The sequence below is a fragment of the Erinaceus europaeus genome, chromosome 10 (genome assembly GCF_950295315.1).
Source record: "Erinaceus europaeus chromosome 10, mEriEur2.1, whole genome shotgun sequence".
Taxonomy (NCBI): domain Eukaryota; kingdom Metazoa; phylum Chordata; class Mammalia; order Eulipotyphla; family Erinaceidae; genus Erinaceus; species Erinaceus europaeus.
The window spans coordinates 85,692,189-85,710,728 of NC_080171.1; the positions used below are offsets into that span (position 1 = coordinate 85,692,189).

Here is an 18,540-nt window from a genome sequence, read left to right on the forward strand (position 1 = left end):
GTCTGAGAGGCAGCTTAGTGTTCTCATGCACATGGGAGATCATAACTCACACACTTGGCACCTGATGCTACATTATATGGGACCACCACAACCACCACACCCTGCCTTCTGCCAAACAGATACACCACCACCACCACCACCACCTCGAATTAATTTAGAGTAAAGATGGTGGTCCTTCTTCTAATTTCTACTCCTCTTCATCCTTCCTCTCTCCCTCCCCCCCACTCCCTCCTTTTACCACCAGATATTCTTTACTCCTGCACACTTTCAGAGCTCCCAGTGGACTCTTTGTTTTTATATTCAGATAGAAAGTGAAAGGTACGTAAGAAGATGGGCACACCACAATACTGTTCCATTGTTAGTGAATCTCTCTTTTCATATTGTTCCATGATGGTTGCTGGAAGCTCCAGCCCCTGTCCTTGCTCAAGATAAAATGTGAGCTCTACCAGGTAAGTTGCCTCCTGGCCCTCAAAAGTAAAGATACTTTTTGGTTCTTCTTCCTGCATTCTCTTTATAAATAAGTTTCCTTTTGCACAACTGGCTGACTCTGATACCACTTTGGATATATTTTATTATTATTATTTTTAAAATAAAGGTTTCTAAGATAAAACCGTGATGTACTATTTACAAACCTGGAGCTCTGGGCTAAATCTTTTACTTTCTCTGATCTTTTCATAGGATAACTCTGACCAAGGTGGTTGAAAACCTGACTACTAGACTACAAGACCTGGGATACCATAGTGTAATGAGATTTCAACATCTGGGGAATAACCTGAGATTGATGACTTAAATTTAAAGTAGTTTTTACTATCTTCTTTCAGCTTCAGGAGACATTTCAGACTCCTTACTGCAAAGCTGTTAGTGTGGCCATTGATTTGATAATAATCTGCCACTGAGTCTAAAACATGGATCATAGATAAAATCTTGCTTACCAAAATTTACTTTGTCATTGAACAATATTGAGCTGTGAGTGGTCCCAGAACATTCCATCCACACTTTCACAGATCTGACAGGGGGGTAAGAGCAGGGGTAGAACCTGAGAAGTCCTTAGGAATAGATCCCCAAGAGGGTGAGAGAATGCATTTAAAATCTCCAGGACAACCCTTTCTCTCCCCACATGCCTTTGCACACACTCCCTCCATTAGCTGGTCATTCCCCTTCTCCATTTGACTTTCTCTACCTTGTCTTTGGTGCATCAATCAAAACTCATCTGTAGGATAATGTCCTGACACCTCTGAAAGGTTGCCTAGTTCTCCCTTCTCCCTGCTTGGTGCCTCATCACAGCACATATCAAATGACTATGTCAGAGCTCACACACTGCCTTTCTTGCCTTCCTGAATGTGTGAGTGTCAAGAAGACTGGTAGATGACTCTGCCCATTTTCACCCACCAACATCTGGGACTGAAACATCTAAATTATGATATTCAGCAACAACTTTCCAGAGTGATTGACATGATAAATGACTCAATCAGCTATGAAGTTGTCATCTCCTTATCTGGAAGCTTTCTCATGTGTGAAATAAGCAAAAGGTGATTAGCTTGAAAGGTGATTAAAGGAAGAGAGCAGAACAGCAAAAAGCATGACTCTGGAATAAGGCAATTTTGCTTTTTAAGTTCTGACTCTATTAATTGGCTATGTGAAACTTTGCTTCAGTGTACTCATCCATAAACTAAGAATCACAATCTGAAAACCCTTTCTGTAGGGTAGTTGTTAGAATAAAATAGAATGTGGTATAGAAGTGTTCAACAGGATTCCTGACTTGTACTCACACTCAAGGTGAGTTAGAGATATTGGTGTCAATGTTATTATCATTACTACTACAATTATGCCACTATCCAAAGCTCTGATTTCCCTCCCACACCTGGAGCAATTTGTACAAATGGAGACTAGAGGAGGGTGGTTGGAAAGGAAGCTGCTGTTGGTCTCATCCAAGACCCCCAGACCCCTCCCAGCAGGGGTGAGAGAATGAAACTGAGAAGTTAATTGGCAGTGAGAGCTTCTCACGGATCTGACAGGGGGTAAGAGCAGAGACAGAGCTCCAGAGGCCCTCAGGAACAGGTCCCCAAGAGTACGGGAGAATGCGTTTGAAGTCTCCAGACCAACCCCAGCTCTTCCCCAGCCGCTGAATGATGTAGGCATTCTGGGGAGGCAAAAGTCTCCTCACTGATTTGAAGGGAAACAGATGTTTCCAGGCCAGAGGCCCTGGTCTTGTAAAATGCTCCTTCCCCCTCACAGCTTTGACAAACAACTTCCAGTTATTTCATACCTCTGCCCCCACCTCCCTCCAGCACACACACCATCACTCCAATCCCTGTCATTCTCGGCACATTATGGTCATCAGGATGGGAAAGCACAGAGTCCTAGCTACAATTATGGGTAAGAATAGCTGGATATCTGGGAACACCTAACCATACTGTTCTGGGCCTCAGTCTTCTATTTCTACAAAATGGAAACTAAACCAGGATCACCTCCAAGGGATAGATAAGACCTGATAGCCTATGTAGGGATAGAGGGAGCTTTTCACTGAAAGAATTAATGCTATCTCTTCTAGCAATTCTAGCACATTCTCTATTTATGTCTATGGAAAAAAGCATGGATTTGCATATCATACCACTCCTAGCTTGAACCTTGACTCACTACAAGTAGCAACTTAAACAATCAAACCTTGATTTCTTTATCTGTAAATGAGGACAGAGGCTCTATCCTAGAAAGCTGTGAGAATTAAATAGGAATTCAGCTTCACTATCCATGCTTTAGATTTCTTCTGAACAATTTGAGAGTCACGTATCATTCCTTAAAACTGCCCAAGGTGCCCCAAAACTGCGATATTTGTAACTGTTTATGGGGAGACCCGCTAGACACAGCAACATAAAGATAAGTTCTTGGTTTATCTCTGTTTGAGTAGTAGAAATAACTCCCTTATTTTAAAAACTCATAACAATGGAATATTTCATAGTTAGAACAGATTTTGGAATCCAGCTATCTGTGTTCAAATGTGTTCTATCTTTATGACGTTGGGTTAATTAAGCAGCCTGCTCTTTGGTGATTTCTTTCTGTTCTTCAGCATTTCTCATTTTTCCTATGTTTATATTTTATTTAAACCATGTTGTAGTATACCATTATATGCATTTCAGCTGTGCATCACCATAAATCATTGTCTATGTAAACTACTTCAAATTCACCAGAAAAAATTGTTATCTTTCACCATGCCATTGCCCACTTTGTACTAATTTACTCATCCCCTGTTGCCTTCTCTTCTGATAACCACTAATTAAAATGTGGATGATAATATTATCTACTTCAAAGGAATGCTTGAAGAATAAGGTACTCAAGAGATTCCAGGCATGTGGCAAGTGCTAAGAATTTAGCATTATTCGATATGTTTATTTAGACTTTTAATCTCTTCTATAATGGCTTTTAAAAAAGACTTTCTCTAATTCTTAGCCATTATTTTCATTGAGAGGCTAGTTGTGTGTGTGTGCTGATATCTTTTCACCTTCAATGGATGTAGGTTCACAGGTTTTTTTTTTTCTTTTTTTGACAAATAGAGCATCATGGAAGTGATACTTAGTGACACAAATCTGGATCAAAAAAGTCAATGCAGCTTCCTTTTAGCTCACAGAACTGAGTCTTCAATGACAATATCTGAATACTTGAAGATCTCTTAGTGTGAAAAACCCACACTCAATAGAGAGACCACACTAGGCATTTGTGGTCTCTGGAATTCATCTACGAAGGTCCTGTTGTTCTCCCTATCCTAGCCTGGGCTTCAGATAGATGACTAAAGGCTCCTATAGACAATCTCAGCCCAAATAGGCATATAACTCTCAGTTTTTGCATGCTTATACCTGAAACCTTAGATTGCATGGATCAAAGGTAGTCCAACCTATTGTACTATGCCTGAATTCCACAGCCACTGAATCCATGAGCTGATGTCATTATTTGATGGTGCTTTGCAATTTCATCAATCGTCAGTAAAACCACTTCCAAGTATATAGAGTAGGGACAAATAAATTATAGACCATGGTGGACCAAATCTGGTCTGTTGTCATAAATAAAGTTTTAATGAAACAAGGCCATGCTCTTTTTCTTGAAGTGCATGTTGTGTGTGTGTGTGTGTGTGTTTGTGTGCACACGTGCGTGTGTTAGGGTGCTGTCACACTGCATTGGCAAAATAAAATAACTGTTATGTGGCCCACAATGTTTCAAATGTTTTCTGGAACTAAGGAAATTTTTCTTTTGAGACTCGATGAAGATTTTTTTTTTAAAGTAATTGAGATAAAATCATTTGTTTATATTATTTCACTTGATTCCATGGTTAGAAATCATTCCTGTTTTACAGATAAACTAAATAAATATAGGTGACTGTCCAACGTCACAGAGATCTTCTAGTCCCAGTCCACTGTCACAATTCCTTTTTGAAGACATGGAATACAAACAATTTGGGTTCAGATACTAAATCTCATGAAAATATGGAATACAATTTGGGTTCAGATACTAGATGTCATGACATTTTGCCCAGGGTGCTCAAGTTTGTAAAACAAAGGCAATGAGTAAGATGGTATCAACTTGCTGATAGAATTCAGATATCCAAAATGTTCCCCATAACATCCTGACCATCAAGAAAATGATCTCTAATCTTCTTTCAACCAAGACTGTCTAAGTAAGGCTTGAGAATGAGTAGTCAATGACTCTGTTCCATATTGCATCTCAACCAAGTCAACCTTTGTATCCTTCAACTCCAACCACAACCCATTCTTTCCTGACAAGCACAGATAGAATGAGATTTAGAACTATAGTCATTCCTGATTTCTTCTTGCAAACAACCTAGTCTAATATGTAATTAGGAGGTCCTGCCTTAGACAAAGGTGAGGCCATCTGTCCTTAGACTTCAAACATCATCTCCACCACTTGTACTCCCTTAGGCCCTTCTAGATGTATAAACTAACAAGTAAAGAATCAGTGGAAGGAGGAACCCGTAGAGAGAGCTCTGACTTAGTCTAGAAATCAGTGTTGGTACAGCAGAGGCAACAATAGTCTAGAGTCAGTGCTAGACACTCATGGGTCTTCCTGAAAAATTTTCCCAGATTATATAGGATAAGGGCATTACTCTGAGGTTAAAGGTTCTGAGAATACCAGAACTCAGAAATCAATACTTATACCACTGACATTTAAAATTAAAGAAACATACATTGATTTTCATTTAAAATATGTAGACTGTCTCTCCAATGCTTGCCTAAGGAACAGATGACCACCCTGTTCACAGAAGTTCTACTCTGTGTGTGCCTTCCACCAGTGGGTCACCTACTGAGATGTCTGACACTCTGATAAGCAAAGGAGAGACACATGGAACAAAGTGTGGTACTAATTTCCATGGAGCTCACAGAAAATCCTGTAGATAGTCTGATGACTAAGAAATGAAGCATTCCAAGCCAGTCTAAATAAAGTTTAGTTTTATGTCAGGGGAATCCCTACTTTCAAAATCTTGTATTTCAAATCTTGGATGTGTGCTCAAGGACACCAGAAGTCCCTTATCATCTGCAACTGAAGATTTCCACCACCTACAAGGAATCCCAGTTTCCTACGGGATACTATTATCTCTTCCAAAAAGTGGTGATAACTCTTGCTCTCTAACATAGACAATCTTAGATGTGCACTGATGGCAAGGGGTTTTAATATACAAATACTATGCAAATGGTTTGACTCAGCTCACCAAGAATAAACTGACCCTCCTTGAAAGAAATTAGTGTATACTTGACTTGGCATTAGCATCAGTCATGGTCCTTTTCTTCCTTTCCTCTGTCCTTCTCCGCACCTCATCTACCCCCTATCTCTCTGTATTTGTCTCTCTGTCTCCTCTCTGTCTCTGGCATGGAGGCATGGACTACATGAAAATACATAGCTCAGTTGACCATAGTTCTTAATAAAAGGGTACTTATCTGTTAACAGGTAGTTTCTGGGTAAGAAGATACAAATTGTTTTTACAGCTTCACATCAATGAATGAATGAATCATGGAGTTCCCAATTATCCCATTTCATCCTGTACTACTAAGCTCTTTAAAGCAAATCATAGAATTTTTCTTGTATTTTTATTATATTCTGGGCAGTCTCTCTAAAACATGGATTAAAAGTAATTATATTAAGTGACTTCAGTTACAGAGATGCTTTTTCTTTCTTTCTTTTTTTTTTTTTTTGCAAGAAAGCATAACTTAAAGAAACACTGAGCTGAGAAACAAAAGACATGAATTGTGGAACTACTCTTGTCATTAGCTAGCTATGTAGCTTTGGTAAGATTATTCAACCTTTTCATGCCTGAGATATGTATCATATCATATCCCTAAGGACACTGAGAACCAAATGGTCATTATGGACATGAAAATGTGTAGAAATTCCACACCACACACATTTCCTGGACACTTGCTCCATGTCAGATATAGTGCTGGGTGTTGTAATACAGTTGTCTTCTGTTCTCTTAACAATTGCCTAAGGGGTATAAATTATTAAATCCATTTTACAAGGAGGCAGGTGAGCCATGTAAATTTGAATTGATGGTCTCAAAGCTGCAAAGATAGTAGTTTACCCAGGCATAGGTCTCCTAGCTCAATGTCTGGTACTATTTCTAAATAGAATTATTTGATATTCATTAGTCCCATCTGGGTCTTGAGTCACAGTTCAGAGAAGGTTAGAGTTTATTGGGAGAATGAACTGCATGTTCTCTACTTTGGAAAAGAAAGAGACACAAATCTACAAAAACAAGGCCAGGCAGTGGTGTAGCCATTTGAGCACATATGTTACAGTGCACAAGGACCCACATTCAAAGCCCTGTTCTCCACCTGTAAAGAGAAAATTTCATCAGTGGAGTAGTGATGCAGCGGTCTTTCCTTCTCTCCCCCTCTCTATCTTGTCCTTTCTTCTCAATTTCTCTCTGTTCCTGTCCAATAAGTTAGTATGTTAGTAAGTAAACATTCATACTGATAATATTTATCTCTTCCTATCTGATCTAAAATCTTTTTCTTCTTCCATGCTGCTTTTGGGGGTTGCATTTTATCAAAGTCAGTCCCTGAGGAAAGGAAGCCAAGTAGAGGTTACCAACTTAGATTTATCCAGGCTGTTAAATTAGGGGACACACAGGCAGAGTAGAAAAATTTATATAGTTGAACCCAGTCTCCACCTGGTATGTTAACTGTGCTTTCTGACTATGGGGGAAAGAGGGAGGAAATGTCAGACAGAGAAAAGTAATGAAGGACTGAAAGTATAACAGAGCTCTGTTTCCCATTCCTTCCTTCTCTGAGAGTTTCAACATTCATATCTGTAAAGCAGAGTCAACATTCACTCTCACACGATTTATGTAACAATGAAAGCGTGAAAACATCTAAGAGCTCTTGGCATAGTAACACTCATGTGAAATAAAGCGGGGACAACGCTCAGTGTTAGCAGAAAATCACCCTTGGCCTGGACCATGCTAGTAGGTGAGGTCCTGAACCAAGCAATCAGGACCTCAGCTCACCACCTGCCTGCAGTGCATTCAGGTGAAACCCAGGCTCCAACAAGCCCTACTGTCCATCAGGCTGGTCTCCTAACTTCTACCTTCTGGCAGCAGAACCCCAGATACCTGGAGCCTGAAGCTGTGTTGCCCAGGGCCTCCTGTGCAGCAGGGCAGTGGGGGAAGGTATGTCTTACTTCAATAAAACAGTTGGTCGATTCAAAATGAAAATGGGGGTAATGTTTCTTGAATATCAAATCCCAGGATGAAGGCAATGGTCCTGGATGGTGCTGTCAGCAAAAAGGTCATTGATCTTCCTAATGTGTGGTTTCAGAGCTCCATCTCAACCACTGGGTCTACAGGCAAGAGGCACTCCATTTTAGTATCCAAGTTTCTTCCTCAAAAATATCTACTTTCAGTAGTAGTATTAGAATTATATGCGATGAACATAGTGAGCTACTGAGTCTTAACCATGCTGTATTCTGCATTCCACCATGATCCACACCATAGTATTGAACTATGTCCTACCATGTTTTCTTTTATCACAAAGCAATGGGTCATCAGATGTCTTCACATATGAATTAACACCAATTAGTACAAATCTTTCACAACCTTTTATAAACAGAATAAATGAGGAGGGAACTCTGCCAACTAGTTTTATAATGTCAGAGACTACCAAAACCAGACAAAGACTCCACACAAAGAAAGAAAACTACAATTCACTATCATTATAGATACAGCAAAATACTAACAACAATCCAGCCACATACAAGAAAAGATTTTATACCTAACAAGGTGGGTTTTATCCCAAGAGAACAAAATTGAATCAACACATTCAAATCAATTAATGTAATAAATACATCAGACAAACACAGCAAAACACAGATAGCAGACATAGACAAATCTTTCTAGGGGGCTGGGTGGTGGTGTACTTGATTGGGTATGCACAAGAACCTGGGTTCAAGTCTTGATCTCCACCTGCAGGGGGATGCTTCATAAGTAATGAAGTAGTAATGTAGATGCCTCTTTTTCTGTCTATCCCTCTCTATCTCCCCCCCCTCAATTTCTCTTTGTCCTATCAAATAGAAATAAAAAAGAGAAAAAATTATATAAAACACAAGTTTTCATGATAAGAAACACTCAAAAATATGAAAGAAGGGAATTTCTCCAACCAACGAAAAATAGCCTATTTAACAATAGTCATTTCAGAAAATGATGCTGACACAATTGGACAGTAATATCCAAAAAATAAAGTGGATTTATTTCACATCATATACAATGGCTCAAAATAATGGCTGAGGGATAACTCACCTGGTAAAGCACATACTTTACCATGTGTGAGGTTCTAGGTCTGAGCTCCCAAGAACCACATGGGTGCATGAAGAAAAACAAACAAAACAAAACAAAACACCAAAAAACCTTAAGATAGATTTAGGACCAAAATCTAGAAGCAAATATTATAAAAATCTTATGTAAAAAAGGAGGAAATATTCAAATCTTCATGTTGAATTAAACAACAGTTTCTTAGATATGATTAAAAAAACACAATCAGCAAAAAAAAATGCATTAATTATCAACCATCAAAGTTAAAAACATTTGAATTCTAGAGGTATGTCCATGATGGCATATACACACAAAATAATTCACCAAACCTCATTAGACTACAGCCAGAATTTCTAGAAAAAACATCATTGACTCAAGGCGGGTGGAGAAGTGTGGCAAGAGGATGAAGAAAAGATAGTGGAAATATGCTAAGGCCAAAGACACAGTGTTCACCAGCTGTCAGTGATATCATGGAAACTGCCAGTAGGCTTGGGAAAGTCAACAGACTCTATACTCTTAATCCTTGCTCCCAGGGAACATCTCAAGAGAATTAGGTATTGAACAGCTCATAAGGATTTCTGAGTGGCAAAGAAGTAAGCTACCTTGTCTACTAGGTCCATCTCCCATAAGAGAGAGCTAGGGAAGTCAAGCAGGTACACATATTCCATGCTCTATCAAGCATGGAGAAAAAAATGACTCTTGCACTGCTGGTTTTCAAAGGACTGGGTGCTGGCTGGAACACTCATACTATTCCCCAGAATGCCTAGTTATTATAGCAATGCTATTCAGCCTACTATGTCATCATCTCCCCAATGCCTCTCACGTTCCCACACTATATAAAAGCAAAGGAAAAATCCGGCACTATAACCATAGTACCAACAGTTGACTTAACAACTGAAATCAAGCTTTAAACAATGTAATAAACAAAAAAACCCAGCTGTAAACACAAACAGTAACAGGAGAAAAATTAGATATGAAGTAGATGGAAGGAAAAATTGTTAGTGAAGAAGAAATGAACAAATCCAGAAGGCATACAAGTACTCCAAGACTATGGCAGACACTGAAAGCTGTCCTGTGAGAGGAGAAGAAACAAAACAACACAAACTCTGAGCAATGTGATAAATAGAAAAACAGAACAATAAACACAAATATCAGCAGGAGAAAAATGACATACGAAGTGGATGGAAGGAGAAAGAGACAGTGAAGAAAAAAATGGACAAACGTATTACAGTCAAAAGATGATGAAAAGAGAATAGCTTTTAAAAATCCTGTTTTAGACATACCAAGTTAGACACACACTTATGGTAGCCACAAGAAACTCATAGAAGATACAAGTGAAAACAGAAAATTGTTAGATTAAACCAGCCATACGAAATGGTAAGTAGAAGCAAATAGAAAAGAAAACACAAAATACAATACAAACATGAAATCAAAAAATCAAACAAAAAAGAACATCTGCAAGCAAGCTCCATATGTCAGTAATCACTCTAGATGTGAAGGGTTTATCATCACACACACACACACAAATAAATAAAAAACAAACAAACAAAAACAGAGTGGCTGAGATGACAAAGAAAACAGAAAGGAAGGAAAATAGGATCAATCTACTCTGTTTTTGCAGGAAACCTACATCCAGAGAGAAGACAAACAATCTCAGACTGAAAGGCAGGATCAAGATTTTTCAAGCCAAGGGAAGGGATGGTAACAGATAATATAAATTTCAGTGAACAAAAGGTAATATTATGAATGAGATAAATGCTATGCAATGATCAAAATATTAATCAAAAAAGAAGATATAACTATCAGTGGTATATATGCACACAAGATAGATATACCCAAGTTAACAAAGGAAATACTAAACAGCCTCAAGGGATACAATGACAACCACACAGTATTGGGGGGAGGGTGTCTAAACATAAAACTAAGGCAAGAGATAGATCACTGAGACAAAATATATCAGTATGAATATAATAGCCTTAAATGACATGAGATAGACTAAACAGAAATATACAGAATTTTACTTCCACGAAGAAACAAATACATTCTAATCAATTTCACATCGGACATTCTTGAGTATTATCATGTTAGGATACAAAGATAGACGCAGTAAGTAAGTGATGATCGAAATCTCAACCCCATTGGACACATTCTTAGAGACAAATCACCTTTTTTGATCATGATCGTACCAGGCTAGAAGTCAGCCACAAAATGAAAGTCGAAAAGTCTGAAAAAGGAGATTTTGTTTCTAAATAACACCTAGGTCAAAGAGGAAATCAAAGAAATTAAAAGCTATCTAGAGAGCAATGAAAATAAGGATATGAACTAAAAATATTCTATAGGATTTAGCAAAAGCAGTCATGAGAGGGCAGTTCAAGCAATGCAAGCCCACATTAACAAAGAATAAAGACCTCAAATAAATCATGTAACATTAAACAACTGAAAGAGCTAAAAAGGAGCAAGTCTGACAGGACTCAGAGGTTTCCTGTGTAACCTGTGCTAAATATTAATATATATGGGTCCTGGGTCAGATCAGTAGGGTACACAGTTAATTGTATTTATATACTTTCTTCAAGTTTCTCTGCCCTACTCCAGTTTTCTGTCCCTACTCTTAGCTCTTGTTACACCTTCCCAGACAATATTTTTAGCCTATCTCCATGTTAACTATCAAACTCAAGAAAAAATTCCTAAAGTCAATGACCCTTAGGAACATAACTAAATTTCATTTCCTAGCTTATCTCCACCCTGATATCCCTATTCCCATCTGCCTTATTACTAATTCTTTGGTTTCTATTTATTGTCTAGCTTATTGATTTGTCTTTCTTTATATCGTATTGCCTTTCAGCCACCAAGTTGCAGATGTTACTAAGATTCCATCCTGGTTTCCTTGGACAGATGACCTCATCAATGTGTCCTGGAACCTCATCTCTCCACTAAGGAAATGTAGGAGTAGGCTGGGGCTATGGATTGATTTGTCAAGCCCAAATCCAGTGCAGAAGCAATTAAAGAAGCCAGAACTCCCACATCCCCAAAATAATTTTGGTCCATACCCCCCAAAAGGAGGCAAAATGTGAGGGAAAGATGAGCAGAAAACTATGAACTTCAATTCCATCAAGACCCAGAGAGAGAGAAGAGGAAAAAAAGGACATTCAGAAGTAGTAATAGGTATAGGTTTGACTTAGAAAGGAAAAGAAGACAGGAATATAAAAATGGGCAAATACATACAAGTATAAATATTATAGAAAAATAGCCAACCCATATGTATGACCTTGGAAGAAGTACTATAGTTTCCACTGGAGGGAATAGGGACACAGAATTCTGGTGATGGGTACAGTGTGGAATTATGACTCTGTTGTCTCATAACTTTAAAATAACTTCTTTCTTTCTTTCTTTCTTTCTTTCTTTCTTTCTTCCTTCCTTCCTTCCTTCCTTCCTTCCTTCCTTCTTATCTTTATTTATGTGATAGAGACATACAGAATTTGAGAAGAGGGGGGTACAGAGAGGTAGAGAACAGACATCTGCAGCACTGCTTCACCACTTGTGAACTTTTCTCCCTGCAGGTGGGGACTGGAGGCTTGAACCAGGTGTGCCACCGCCCAGCCCACTTATCTCATAATTCTGTAAATCAATATTAAATCACTAATAAAAAGGAAAAAAGAAAACACATCCAAAAGTCAATAGAAGGGACATAATACACATTATGGTATTCAAAATAAATAAAATAGAAACCAAAATATTGAAACAAAAGAGCAATTGACCAAGCTCACCAAGGGAAAACTACTTAAATCAGAAGTGAGAGAGGAATAATTACAATGGATGGTGCAGAAATATGAAGTCCATAAGAGAATATTACTAACTTCTTCATACAAACAAACAAGCTAGATAAAATGTGCAAATTTTTATAGTCATGTCACCTCTGAAGAATGATTTGAAAGGAAATAAAGAAGCCTAAACAATAACTAGTACAGAAAACAAGATATTAAAAATCCCTCCCCAAGAATAAAAATTCAGGTCCAGATGGCCTTACTAATATATTTCATATATTAAAAAAGAACACTTATTCCACTCAAACTCTTTAAAAAAACAAACTTGGAGAATATTCATAAATACATTCTATGAGATCAATAACACTCTAATCTCCAAAGCAGAAAATGACTATAGAAAAATAAAATTATAGACCAGTATCTTAAGTGAACATTGATATAATAATTTAATATATGATACAGGAATGAAACTATGCAAAGAGGGAAAGGAAAGCCTCTTCAACAAGTGGTGTTGGGAAAGCTGGATAGATACATGTAGAAAAATGAAACTAGATTATTATTTACATCAGAATTAATTCAATATGAGGGAAAAAAAGCCTCTTCAATAACAGTATTGGTAAAACTGGAGATCCATATATATATATATATATATATATATATAATTGCAAGTAGATAGTTATTTTTAATTTTATACAGCAGGATTAATTCAAAATGGATTAAAGCCTTGGTCATTATATATGAAACTAAAAGAAGCGCATAGTAGAAAGTGTAGGTGAGGGGAGTCGGGCGGTAGCACAGTGGGTTAAGCGCAGGTGGCACAAAGCGCAAGGAGCGGAGTAAGAATCCTGGCTCCCCATGTGCAGAAGAGTAGCAACACAGGCGGTGATGCAGGTCTGCAGGTGTCTATCTTTCTCTCCCCTTCTCTGTCTTCCCCTCCTCTCTCCATTTCTCTCTGTCCTATCCAACAACGATGGCAACAATTATAACTACAACAATAAAACAAGGGCAACAAAAGGGAATAAACAAATATTTAAAAAAAGAACGTGTAGGTGAAACACTTCAAGACTTTGATATCAAAGAACTATTTGGAAACTCAACCCCATTGGGATGAAAACTAAAGTAAGAATTAAAAAAAAAATGGTTGCCTAAATGCCCATAGATGTATGAAGACATTATGAGACACTTTTCAAAGGAGTGCTACTGAGTTTAAAAAAAAAAGTGATGTATCATTCAGGACAAAGTGGATAAATTGGAAGTGATTATGCTAAGTGAAATAAGCAAAGTGGTGAAAGACGACCACTGGATAATTTTGCTCATATGTAGAATATAGATCACTGAAGAAAATTAACTTGCAAAAAAAATTAGTAGTCAAAATGCCTCTCAGATTATTTAAGAACCCTGGTAGTTATGGGAGGAAGGGGACAGATAAATTTGGTGTTGGGTGTTGTGGTGACTTATACAAACAAGTGTGTTTAACTATATTGTGAAAACCTATAATTTTGGTAACGTTGTTAAATCACTAGTAATAAATTTAAAGAAACAAAAATGAAACGCTTGTACTTTAAAGAATGTCATTTGTGTAGTGAAAAGATAACCCACAAAATTGCAGAAAACTTTTGTAAACCATGTATCTGAATGGTAAATAAGTAACATTATTTAGAATGTATAAAGGTATATAACAACATAACAACAAGAAATGAAATCATAATTTAAAAATGGCAAAGGTTTGAATAAACATTTCTCCAATGATATACAAAAAAGTACATGAAAAAATGCCCAATCTCATTAGTCACTAGGAAAATGCATCTCAAATCCACTATGAAGTACCATGTTTTAATAAAGTGGTTATTATAAAAAATATATAATAAAAAATTTATAATAAAAATTATAATAAAAAAAGACACAGAACAGCATTGGCAAAGAAGGAAGAAATGGGAAATCTCACATATTACTGGTGGGAATATGAAATAGTGTGCTTATATTGGAAAAGAGCTTGACAGTTCCTCTCAAGTTTTAAACACAGTGTTAATATATGACCTATTTTTCTTTTTTAAAAAAAAATTTTTTTTATATTTATTTTTTCCCTTTTGTTGTCCTTGTCATTATTGTTGTTGTAGTTATTATTGTTGTTGTTGTTGTTAGATAGAACAGAGAGAAATGGAGAGAGGAAGGGAAGACACAGAGGGGGAGAGAAAGATAGACACCTGCAGACCTGCTTCACCACCTGTGAAGCAACTCCCCTGCAGGTGGGGAGCTGGGGGCTCGAACTGGGATCCTTCCACAGGTCCTTGCGCTTTGCACCACACGTGCTTAACCTGCTGTGCTACTGCCCAGCTCCCAAGACCTAACTATTCTATGTGTAGATACGTAACCAATAAAATTGAGAAAATATTTCCACAGAAATACTCGCACACAATTTCTCATAGTTGTATTATTCATAATAACCAAAAAAGAGGAAAACAACTCAAATGTGTATCGAGTAATGAACGGATAAACTAAATATTGCTCATCCATACAACTGGATACCACTGCAGTACAAAAAGGAAGCCCTCATTCACACAGCAACATCACTGAACCTTCAGATTGTTATGCTAAACTAAAAAAAAAAAATCCATACCGAAAGGGCCATACATTGTATAATTCCTTTTATGTGAAATACCCACAATATGCAAATATGCAAATTCCTAGAGACAAAAAGTAGATTACTGACTGGCAAAAGAAAGCAACAGGAGTGGCTGCTAATGGGTATGGTGATTCTTCTTCAGATAATTAAAGTGTCCTGGAGTAAGTTGTGATGGTTGCTCAATTTTGAGAATACTCTGAAATCCACTGAGTTGTATATTTTAAAAGGATGAATTTCATGGTATGTGAATTAGATCCCCAAAATGTTTTTTAAAAAAGAAGCAGTCAGTGGGGTCAGTATAGAATTAACTTGCCTCTATAATGGTGACCATGGCAGGAATTTGGGGTCTGGGTGTCTTACATCTTCAGCATTCTAGCCACTGAGTTTGAGCAGGCACCTTCTGTCCCAACCCAAGTCACACATTTCCACATGTAAGTAGAAAAAGATTACTTAAGAGAAACCATGGGACCTTCAATAAAACTTTAAGTGGATCTATTTATGGCTTTGTGGTTTTTATAAGGTAGAAGTCTGAGGGTTATTGCAGACATGTTCAAATATTTAGTACTATGTGGAACTCAGAAGTATGATCTTAGAAGTGTGTAAAGTTTTGTATGTAAATATCATCTCAGGAGCCAGGCAGTGGCTCACCTGGTTAACTGCTGACATAGTGCACAAGGACCTAGGTTCAAGCCCCTGGTCCCCACTTGCAGGGGGAAAGCCTTTCAAGTGATGAAGCAGAGCTGCAGGTGTCTTTCCCTCTCTATCTCCCCCTTCCCTCTCAATTTCTCACTATCTCTGTTCAATAATGAATAAATAAATACAAATATTTAAAATAAATAAATAAACATCATTTCTGGGGCCAGAGTAGAGTGCACACTTGAGCGCATTTGCAAGGGAGAGGCTTCACTGAGTGGTGGAGAAGTGATGTGATGCTTCTGTTTATCTCTGTCTCTTGCCCTCTATTTAAAAAAGAAAGAAAAATCCACCAGGACCAGTGGAATCTTGCAGGTGTAAATCCCCAGAGAAAACAGTGGTGTCCAAATATACATTTTCCCCCTCATCTCTGTTGCTATGGGATAAGCAAATATGAGTAATACTTTCCCTGGTCTACCCTCAGTTTGTTGCTTATAAAATTTAACATAGTTTCACATGTCTCAAAGGTTGTTAAAAGAACATTGCAGAATAGAAAAGATGACCTGAGTCCAATACTTGGCAGAGATTACATCACAGTGTAATCTGTGATGAGAATTACTATTATTTGGGATCTTCATCTGCACTTACTATTTCTTTTTAATTTTTTAAAAAAAATAATGAATTTCCCTTTTGTTGCCCTTGTTTTTTTATTGTTGTTGTAGTTATTATTGTTATTGTTATTGATGTGATTGTTGTTAGGACAGAGAGAAATGGAGAGAAGAGGGAAAGACAGAGAGGGGGAGAGAAAGACACCTGCAGACCTGCTTCACCGCTTGTGAAGTGATACCCCTGTAGGTGGGGAGCCTGGGGCTTGAACGGGGATCCTTTTGCTGGTCCTTGCACTTTGTGCCATGTACATGTAACCTGCTGCACTACCACCTGACTCCCTGCAGTTACTATTTCTTTGTCAAAAAGAAATAAATCATAGTTTTCAATACAGAGTGACTTCACTTGAAACCTATGTCACACTCCCAACAATCTGCATCATTTCCTTTCTCTGTCTGAAATATTTTTGCCCTGTTTTTTTCATTCACCTCTTATACATCTCAGTGTCAATGGTTTTTATTGTGGGGCACCTACAACTCCACCTAGTAGCTTCTATTGTTGAGTGCTATTTTCACAGAGCAAGAAGTGAGAGAACAGCAAAGCTCAGTGACTTGCCTAGGATGTCTAGTCTGGAATGTGCCAGAGCTGAGATTTAAGCTGTGGCAGTGTGATTTCAGACACAGGGTTCTTAACTGTCTGCAATGCTTCATGTTAATCCTTTGGAGTTTCCTGTCTTGACCTAAGCCATGTGACACTATTTTTAGGCCCTTCTTGAAAAGGATAATTTATCTTGGAGGGACTAGATATATAGGTATTTGAAAATTGTCAAATTTGTACTTTGGATTAAAAGGATTGTTTGATTCAGTATTGCTTTTCTAACTTATCTATCAGCTTCCTTTCAACAGGTCAGTAGGCTTACCTACAATATAGGGAAGATAGAAAATATTCTACTCATTCAGGGCTCAACAGATATCTTGCCATTCTCTTCTGGCTTTTAGAGTTTGAGTGGAGAAGTCTGCTGAAGCAAAAATACTATAGTTGTGTGCCTCCAGGAACATGTCTAAAATGGTTCTCCTAGCTTTCTTCTACCCTAAAATCCCAAAGCTCGTCTTCTCTAATCCTACTTTCTGGTTCCTGTTCATTAACCATTTAGTATCAATTTAGGTCATGTCACTTTCCAGACATCAAGCTACAGATGCTACCAAGACTCTACTAAGACTTCTCTGCACAGATAACCTCACCAATGTGTCCTGTTCCCATCTCCAGAGCTCTGGTCCACTAGGGAAAGATATAGACAGGCAGGGGTATGGATTGACCTAAGCCTATGCTCAGCAAAGAAGCAATTACAGAAGCCAGAACTCCTACCTTCTGCTCCCCCAAAACTACCTTGATCCATACTTTCAGTGGGGGAGAAGTGATAGGATAAAGATGAGAGCTCTGAACTCCAGATCCATTAGCACCCAGAATGACAGAAGGAAAAGAAGAGGGACATATGGAGGTAGTTATGACATCACGAGTGGCTTGGAGGGGAAGAGAGGATCAAATCAGAAAAAAAGGGGGAAACTATGTATAAATGTGACAGATAGTTGTAGAGATGATGTTTGGCCCATGTCTACAACCTTAAGGGAACTGTGGTGGATTGCAGTGGGGAGAATGAAGATTCAGAACTCTAGTCATGGGAATGGTGTGGATTCAAATCTCTGTCGATATTTAATTCTGCAAAATAAAAATTAATTAATTAATTAATTAAAAGAGAAAACAACCTAGCCATCTATCAGTGATGAATGAATCAAAAAAAAAAAAAAAGTGGGGCCTGGGCGGTAGCACAGAGGAATAAGCACACATGGCAAGGACAGTGTAAAGACCAGTTGCTTCGCAAGTGGTAAAGCAGGTCTGCAGGTGTCTATCTTTCTCTCCCCTTCTGTCTTCCCATGCTCTCTTGATTTCTCTCTGTCCTATCCAATAACAACAATAAGGGCAACAAAATGGAAAAAAAATAGCCTCCAGGATCAGTGGATTCATAATGCAGGCACTAAGCCCCAGTGATAACCCTGGAAGCAAAAAAAAAAAAAAGAAAAAATACACACTAAAATACTAGCCTGAAAGATAAA

General features: G+C 37.9%; 1 protein-coding gene and 1 non-coding gene across 5 annotated transcripts in view; one reads left to right on the forward strand and one right to left on the reverse strand.

Moving 5' to 3' along the window:
* The window catches only part of ASTN2 (astrotactin 2), a 1,286,255-nt gene that overhangs the window by 23,727 nt on the left and 1,243,988 nt on the right, over positions 1-18,540 (reverse strand). The gene's annotated exons all lie outside the window — the stretch shown is intronic.
* Positions 7,430-7,552, forward strand: LOC132541150 (small nucleolar RNA ACA64). The gene has a single exon (XR_009552318.1). It is a non-coding gene; the product is annotated as a small nucleolar RNA ACA64 (small nucleolar RNA).